The sequence below is a fragment of the Rhinoraja longicauda genome, chromosome 21 (genome assembly GCF_053455715.1).
Source record: "Rhinoraja longicauda isolate Sanriku21f chromosome 21, sRhiLon1.1, whole genome shotgun sequence".
Classification (NCBI taxonomy): Eukaryota; Metazoa; Chordata; class Chondrichthyes; order Rajiformes; family Arhynchobatidae; genus Rhinoraja; species Rhinoraja longicauda.
The window spans coordinates 29,615,116-29,624,066 of NC_135973.1; positions in this window are offsets into that span (position 1 = coordinate 29,615,116).

Here is an 8,951-nt window from a genome sequence, read left to right on the forward strand (position 1 = left end):
ATCAGTTGTTACCTCAAGTTGAAAAATGGCAAGCTTCTAAATTGTTGTTAGGAGTGCATACATCCAGGCAAGTGGAAAATATTCCATCATCCTCCTTACTTGTACATTGAAGATGATAGAAACTCACACGGTAAGGCACTCAACACAACTTAGAACTAATGCTGTTAGGATTATTTTAAGTGAATAATTTTGCTACATTGAAGCAACTGGAATAAAATCATTGATGGCAGGACACTGAACTCAGTTATATGATTTCCTAAGCATTATCTTTCTTGTTTTATGTAAGTTATTTAACTATATTTTATCAGTATGTTATATATTATTGCATATACAGTTAGATGATGTCTTAGCTAGATGGGGTGAATGCACGTACACAAGATATTGTAGATGCCAGAATCTGGAATGAAAATTGACTGCTGGAAGAACTCAGTGGGTTGAAGACCATCTGTGGAGGCAAGAGGATGTCAACGTTTTGCTTTGAGACCCTATGTCAGTGGGCCAAGGAATGGTAAATAGTGTACAATTCAGATAAGTGTGAGTGTTGCATTTTAGAAGTCAAACCAGGGTGGGACTTTCACAGTGAACTGAAGGGCCCTGGAGAAAGTATTGTAAAACAGAACTCTCTAGGAGTAAAATACATCAATTCCTGAAAGTGGTGTCACAGGTAGACAGCATGGTGAAGAAGGTGTTTGGCACACTGGCCTTCATCAGTCAGGGCAATGAGCGCAGGAATTGGGTTGTTATGTTGCAGATGAACAAGACAACGGTGATGCCACACTTAAGAGTATTGTGTACAGTTCTGGTTACCCTGCTCTAGGCAAGAAGTCATTAAGCTAGAAAGAGTGCAAAGAAGTTTCACAAGGATGTTACCAGGACTCGAGGGATAGAGTTATGGAGTGAGGTTTGGGCAGAGTAGGACTTTATTCCTAGAGCAAAGGAGACTGAGGGGTGATCTTCTAGAAGTGTATAAAATCATGAGGGGCAAAGAAAGGGTAAATGCACTCAATCTTTTCCCCAGGGTTGGGGAATCAAGAACTACATGGCATATGTTTAAGGTGAGAGGGGAAAGATTTAATAGAAACCTAAGAGACAATTTTTTTTCACACAGAGGAAGGTATGTAAATGGTACGAGCTGCCAGAGGAAGTGGTTGAGGCAAATATAAAAACAATATTTAAGGGAGAGTGGATAGGAAAGGTTTATTGGGCTATGGGTCAAACACAGGAAAATGGAACTAGTGTTGGTGGGCATCTTGGTCAGTTCGGCCAAACGGCCAGTTTGTTTGTTGTATGGGTCTATAATTTTACAATACATTTCCCTGCTGAAAATATGAAGTATTGCAGACTCCCTTAAAGTGAACAAGTGTTTCCTGGAAATATGGCTTTCATGAATGAGGAATACCTCAAAATACACAAAGCCTTTCTTATTTGAAAATGTGTCAGTCATTAATAGGATTACTTATGAACATATAAGTGCAGTCAATGGTTGCCTGCATTCTTAAGAAGCCAGTATAGAGTCTCAGAATGATGCAGCAAGAAAACAGGCTATCCAGCATGCCACATCTATGCTGATTAGTGGGCTGATACAGCTACAAATTCGTTTATTGTCAGGTGTTAGGGGGGGAATGCTAGAGGTGGGAGTGAATGTATGAGTGGATAAAGGAGTTCCAAAAAGAGTGGTCTCTGTGGAAAGCAAAAAGGGGGTTAAATCATGTCACTGTGCTGAAGGCTTGTTCCATAATATTAAATACCTCATTGATTACAGTCTTAGAAAACCTGGCCTGCTGATACATCGTTAATCAAAGAGATCTTGATAAGTGTTGGTGGCTCTGAAGACTCTCTGGGAGAAGTGTTGGTGTCAAAGAGTTTTCAAAGCCTCCTACTGATTGGTATCTTTACCTTTGATCCTGATCCCAGACTCACCCTGAGTGGCTAGCAATGCCAAGTGGCGGAATGCTTGCAGTGGTGTTACCAATGAGACATCCGTTGAATGAGTATCTCAGCTACTAAATACTGGAGAAAATATTTGCCTTTAGATTAAGCAAACTCTCTAGATTTAGTGGGTGTCTCACCAACCTGCAGTAGGTTTAGAAGCTGTTTAATGTGGGATGCCAGCAGAGTGAACCTTTAAGTTGTGAAAAAAAATCTACTGGGTGGCGCCGTCAGCGATGGCAGCCTCGCTAACGGTCTGTCTGTCTTTTCCTCTTTTTTGTTATTTTTAGTGGGTTTTAAAAGTATGTGTTAATGTTCTCTGGTTTGTTTTATGTGGGGGTGAGCAGGGGGGTCGGGGGAAACCTTTTTTCAATCTCTTACCGTGCCGGAGATGCGATTGTTTTCCGGATCGTATCTCCGGTCGCTCTGCGGCCTAACATCATGGAGCTGGCGGCCTTGCTTGAGATTGACTTTGAGCCCCTCCGCGGGGCCGTGGACTTACCATCGGAGCCTGCGATCGACGCTCCAACCGCGGCCTGCGGATTTCAACATTGAGGAACTCGCAGTTTCGGGTAGAGACCGATGTCGGGAAGCTCCAAAGTCGCAGAAGGTTTGACCAGCCCCGACCCGGGGTCAGATCGCTCGATGCGGGGAAGCTGAGATCCCCCAATGCGGGTGCTTGAACACCCCGACCCAGAGTGCTCAACCGCCGGCTATGTGAGCCAAGATCACCCGTCAACTTGAGGCCGCCGACCACAGGAGAACAAAGAAGGGAAGCAGATTGAACTTTTTTTCGCCTTCCATCACAGTAAGGAATGTGGAGGAGTCACTATGGTGGATGTTTATGTTAAAATGAATTTTGTGTGTTCTGTTGCTTTTTATTGGTATGACTGTATGGCAAATGAAATTCCTCGTATGTTGCAAAACATACTTGGCTAATAAAGTATGATTATGATTATGAAAAGCAACAAAGCTGTGTGTGATGCTAACCTAGTTTTACTGAGCTCAAATTTACTTTAGCACTGTTCAAATCATGTGTTGCACGGATAATGGTGTAATTAGATGCATTGGTTGAGACTAGGAAAAGGTCAACTGCACTAACTGAATTGCTCACAAAAGAGCCTGGTTCATTTTCATGAATGCTTCAATTTCACCCAGAAATGATTTGTGCGTGATCTGTTCCAGAGACATCAAATTTAACACCTTTAAAATAGGTGCTATATAATCTAATTTCCAGGCGAGATTGTTCACATTTAACATAATCAGTTAATTCACTGAATAAATCAATTTAATTTTGACAGAAAGAGCTGGGTTTCCTGCAAAAGAAATAGGCTTGGAAATGGAAGGCTGTCAACCGACACCACAACAAAAATGAACTGCTGGAAGAACTCAACGGGTCAAGCTGCATCTGTGGAGGAAAAGGAATGTTGATTCTCAGGTTGAGACCCAGCATCAGGAGTGAGAGCGCAAAGGGAAGATAGCCAGATTCAAGATCACGTTGTCATTTCTTATAACAATCTTCGCTGTTTAAGATACCTTCTATTGTAGTATCATCTGCAAACGTATTAAACATGCCCTGTACATTCTCATGCCGGATTGTTTAAATAAATGAAGAACATCCTTGGATCCAACACCCATCACTGTGGCATACCCAGTCACAGGTGTCCAGTCCAAAAAACCCATCATCCTTCGCTACCTACCTTCAAGATAATTATGTATCCAATTAGCTAACTCTCACTGGATCCCATGTAATCTAAATTCTGGCTCCATGCGGGTCCCTGCCAAAGGCCTTGCGTGCCAATATTCATGCAGATAACATCCATTACCCTTGCCCTTATTAATCCTCTTGGTTACCTTTTCGAAAAAGTCCAACTGATGTGAGAGCCATGATTTCTCACACAAAAAGCATGCTGATTATCACTAATCAGTCCTTGTCCATCCAAATGCTGTTAGATCCTGTCCCTCAGAATCCCACCACTGATGACAGGCTCACTGGCCTGCAGTTCCCTGGCTTGTTTTTCTGCCCTTCTTAAATAATGGTGCAACGTTAGCTACTCTCCAGTCTTCTGGTACATCACCTGTGGCTATAGCGGATGTCAATATCTCTTCAAGAGCCTCTGCAAATTCTTTCCAAGCTTCCCACTATGTCCAAGGATGCACTTGGTCAGGTCCTGGGGGTTTATCCATCTTAATATGCTTTTAGATCACCTGTACCTGCTCTTTGACAATTAGTATATGGTTCAAGACATCACAATTCATTGGCCTCAATTCCTTAGTTTCCATGATCTCTTCACAGTAAACATTGAGAAATATTCGTAACAAATCTCACTCCTCTCCTGTGGCTCCACACATAGATGGCCATGCTGTTCTTTAAGAGGACTATTCTCTCAATTAGCCTACCCTTTTACTCCTGATATACTTGTCGAATCTCTTAGGATTTTCCTTTACCTAGCCTGCTATTTCCATCTCATGCCCCTTTTTGCCCTTTTAATTTCTCTCTTAGACATACACCTTCACTTCTTTATACTTGTCAATGGATTTGCCTAATCCTGACTGCTTAAAACCTAGTATATTCCTCCATTTTCCTGACCAGAGCCTCAATATCTTTCATCAGCCAGGGTTCCCTAAATTTGCCCGTCTTTCTTCCCTTCACCCTAACAGGAAGATGGTGCCGCTGAGCCTTTACTATTTTACTTATACTATTTACTATTGAAAGCCCCCAATAGCAAATGATCCCTTTACCAGAAAGGTTTTGTGCAGTCAACTCAAAGTTCTCATCTCATGCCTCCAAAACAGCCCCTTGCCCCAATGTAGTGATGAGCAGCAAATTATGATGCATGCCAGAGATCTGCTGCAGCTACTTGGAAAGATCGATTAGGGGACATGTTGAGAGTCAACATGACTTTAACCTGCACAGGATCCAGGCGTGTTAATCTGATCTAAGGTTTTCCTATAGCATTTCACATACCTCAGTGACGGCAGCTTTAGAAAAGTTTAGATTGTCTTTTCATCTGGCTCATCGGAGAGTTTCAGGTGGGGTGAAGGTGTTGCTTTGGAGTCGAGGGGGCAGGAGGGCCTCCAAAGGTTCTATAGAAACAGGCTAAGTGCTAATATGCATGTCTTTGGCTTCTAGCTCATGGCAGCCATGACAACATGTAATAAATCACTGCCAGAGGAGTGACCCACTGTATGAACACAATATGTTGACTTTGATGCTAGGAAAACATCAGGTATGCTCATATCAACATTGTACAGAAGTGCCCAGTCTAATTTCAAGATGTGATTGCAGATTGCATACAAAATGGATACTAATCAATCCAATTTTTTGGCTACAAATCACAATAATTGAAAGGGGAAATTGAGATTTAATATCAAATAAGCAATGACATGCAGATTCATTATGTATTTATAGAACAAAAACAGAATGCTGCAGAAACTTAGTGGGTCTAACAGCATCAGAGGCAGGGGGTCAAGGAAAGAGCGTTCACGTCATGGCCCTGTTTCCACCAACCTTTCTACCACGACGCACAAGAAGCACATTGTATGCAGATGCCGAGAAGTGTGCTCAGCTCTGGCTGAACAATTTCTAATCGTGATGTGGACTCAATAAGAAGTTGAGGCAGAAGATGTAAATTGACGTTTCAGGTTGAGACCCTGCGTAAGGACTGAGCAGGAATAGGAAAGATTGCCAACATGCAGCAGTGGGTGGGATAGAGGCTGGTAGATGATAGGTGGAGCTAAAATAGGAGATGATGAGCAGATGGAGCCAAGTGGGTTGAGGGGTGAGGAATGAACTAAATAATAAAACTAGGTGGACAGGTGAGTGTAGGTGGGAGAAGAGCATCAGTGTGTAGATCACCTGGAAGTGGAAAAATTAATATTCACATCTTTGATTTGTGAGCTACCGAAGCAGAAGAGAATAATGTAATGAATGTGGCGGCTGCTGCAGTGAAAGGTGAGGATCAAGGAAGTCCTATTGCTGTTTCACTGGGGGGAGATCAGAACAGACATGTGTGAAATGGAGGAACTTGCAACGTGACCTCCTTTACATTGGTGAAACTAAGCGAAGGCTAAGCGACCGTTTTGCGGGAGCACCTCTGCTCTCGTTGCAAAGCCATCCTGTGCTTTTGGTTGCATCCATTTTAACTCTACTTCCTACTCCCACATTGCCTGTCTGTTCTTATACTCCTCCATTACTGCAGATCAGTCAAACAATGGTTGAGAGAACATCACATATCGCCTGATACAGGGTTTTGACTTAAAATACCTTTTCCCCCACAGAAGCTGCTCGACCCTCTGATTTCCTACAGCAGATTGTTTGTTGCTCCAGATTCCAGCATCAGCCGTCTCATGTGTCTTGATCACATATTTTGCTTGGGTAACTTACCACTCAACAGTATGAATATTGGATTTTCATATTTCAGGAACCCACATCCTCAGTGTTGTCCTCCCAAATGGACATGCATCCACCTGGCATTTTTCTTTCTTTGTTCATCCGTACCATGCCCTTTCACTCCTCTGCTTCCATCTACCTATGAACCTCTCTCCATCTGGTTCTGTTTATCACATATTAATCTCTATCCCACACCCCCCTCTCCCTCCACCCCCACTCCTCATGTACTGTTATATACTGGCAACCTTTCCTGTTCTTTCTCGGTCCTAATGCAGGGTCCAGAGCCGGAATGTTAACTTACACCTTTTGCCTCCACAAAATGCTGCTTGGCCCATTGAGTTATTTCAGCAGTCTGTTCAGGCTCTAGCTTCCAGCATTTGCAGTCCCCTTTGTCTTCATCGTGTATTATTAGTGTTTGGATCAACTACGTTCTGGATTGTGGCACAGAAATTTTATTACATAGCACTATAAACATGAAAATTGGATTACATAGCACTATATGTTTCTGCTTGGCACAATTGAAAATATATTTTTCCCAAACTAAAATATGATTATACTCATTTTTAGATCATTTCCAGTCATTCCACAAACTCAATCAGAGTTGAGTAACTCTATCTTATGTGTAGCAATTTCTAGTTCAGATGCATCAAATTATGTCATTCCTAATATGCATTTGGGATTACTCTGCAGGAAACTGTGCCCATGTTGCTCTCAGGAGCAATCATTCTTAGATATACTCAAAATTAAAATGCTTTCATTGTGCTATATTGAACCAGAACCCCAGTAAGACATGTTCCATCATTATGAAAAATACTACCATGATTCCAACACCCATGGATCTTCTCCTCTGATAACCCTTCCAGACTGCTGATACTCTGAACTCCCCATTACACTGACTCCCAGAAGTCCTCAATCAAGGCCACAATCTCAAATGCCATGCCCTATCCCAACTATAAGATGCACAGCTTCAGCAAGCTGAACAATGTCCATGCTGCAATTGCTGCAATTTGATTTCCAATGTCCGAGTTCCACTACCAATACCTTCTTATTTGATCTGAAAATGTAAATGATGCCCAATATCTACACATAGCCCCCTCTGAGTTTCTGACTGTTATCTACACCATAACCCCGTCAGCCCAGTCTCAGTCCCGCACAACGAGATGGTCCATTATGTTCTACAAACGGATACACTATGCAATGGCCATTTATCCAACCATTGACAGCATATTCCAAATATTAATCCAATAGACAATAGGTGCAGGAGTAGGCCATTCGGCCCTTCGAGCCAACACCGCCATTCAATGTGATCATGGCGGATCATTCTCAATCAGTACCCCGTTCCTGCCTTCTCCCCATACCCCCTGACTCCGCTATCCTTAAGAGCTCTATCTAGCTCTCCCTTGAATGCATTCAGAGAATTGGCCTCCACTGCCTTCTGAGGCAGAGAATTCCACAGATTTACAACTCTCTGATTGAAAAAGCTTTTTCCTCATCTCCGTTCTAAATGGCCTACCCCTTATTCTTAAACTGTGGCCCCTTGTTCTGGACTCCCCCAACATTGGGAACATGTTTCCTGCCTCTAACGTGTCCAACCCCTTAATAATCTTACACGTTTCGATAAGATCCCCTCTCATGCTTCTAAATTCCAGTGTATACAAGCCTTGTCGCTCCAGTCTTTCAACATACGAGTCCCGCCATTCCGGGAATTAACCTAGTAAACCTATCCTGCATGCCCTCAAAAGCAAGAATATCCTTCCTCAAATTTAGAGTCCAAAACTGCACACCGTACTCCAGGTGCGGTCTCACTAGGGCCCTGTACAACTGCAGAAGGACCTCTTTGCTCCTATACTCAACTCCTCTTGTTATGAAGGCCAACATTCCATTGGCTTTTTTCACTGCCTGCTGTACCTGCATGCTTCCTTTAAGTGACTGATGCATTAGGACACCAAGATCTCGTTGTACGTCCCCTGTTCCTAACTTGACACCATTCAGATAATAATCTGCCTTCCTATTCTTACCACCAAAGTGGATAACCTCACACTTATCCACATTAAACTGCATCTGCCATGCATCCGCCCACTCACACAACCTGTCCAAGTCACCCTGTAACCCCATAGCATCTTCCTCACAGTTCACACTACCACCCAGCTTTGTATCATCTGCAAATTTGCTAATGGTACTTTTAATCCCTTCATCCAAGTCATTAATGTATATTGTAAATAGCTGCGGTCTCAGCACCGAGCCTTGCGGTACCCCACTAGTTACTGCCTGCCATTCTGAAAGGGACCCATTTATCCCCACTCTTTGCTTTCTGTCTGTCAACCAATTTTCTATCCATGTCAGTACCCTACCCCCAATGCCATGTGCTCTAATTTTGCCCACTAATCTCCTATGTGGAACCGTCGAAGGCTTTCTGAAAGTCGAGGTACACCACATCCACCGGCTCTCCCCTGTCAATTTTCCTAGTTACATCCTCAAACAATTCCAGAAGATTAGTCAAGCATGATTTCCCCTTCGTAAATCCATGCTGACTCGGAATGATCCTGTTACTACTATCCAAATGCTCCGTAATTTCGTCTTTTATAATTGACTCCAGCATCTTCCCCACCACTGATGTAAGACTAACTGG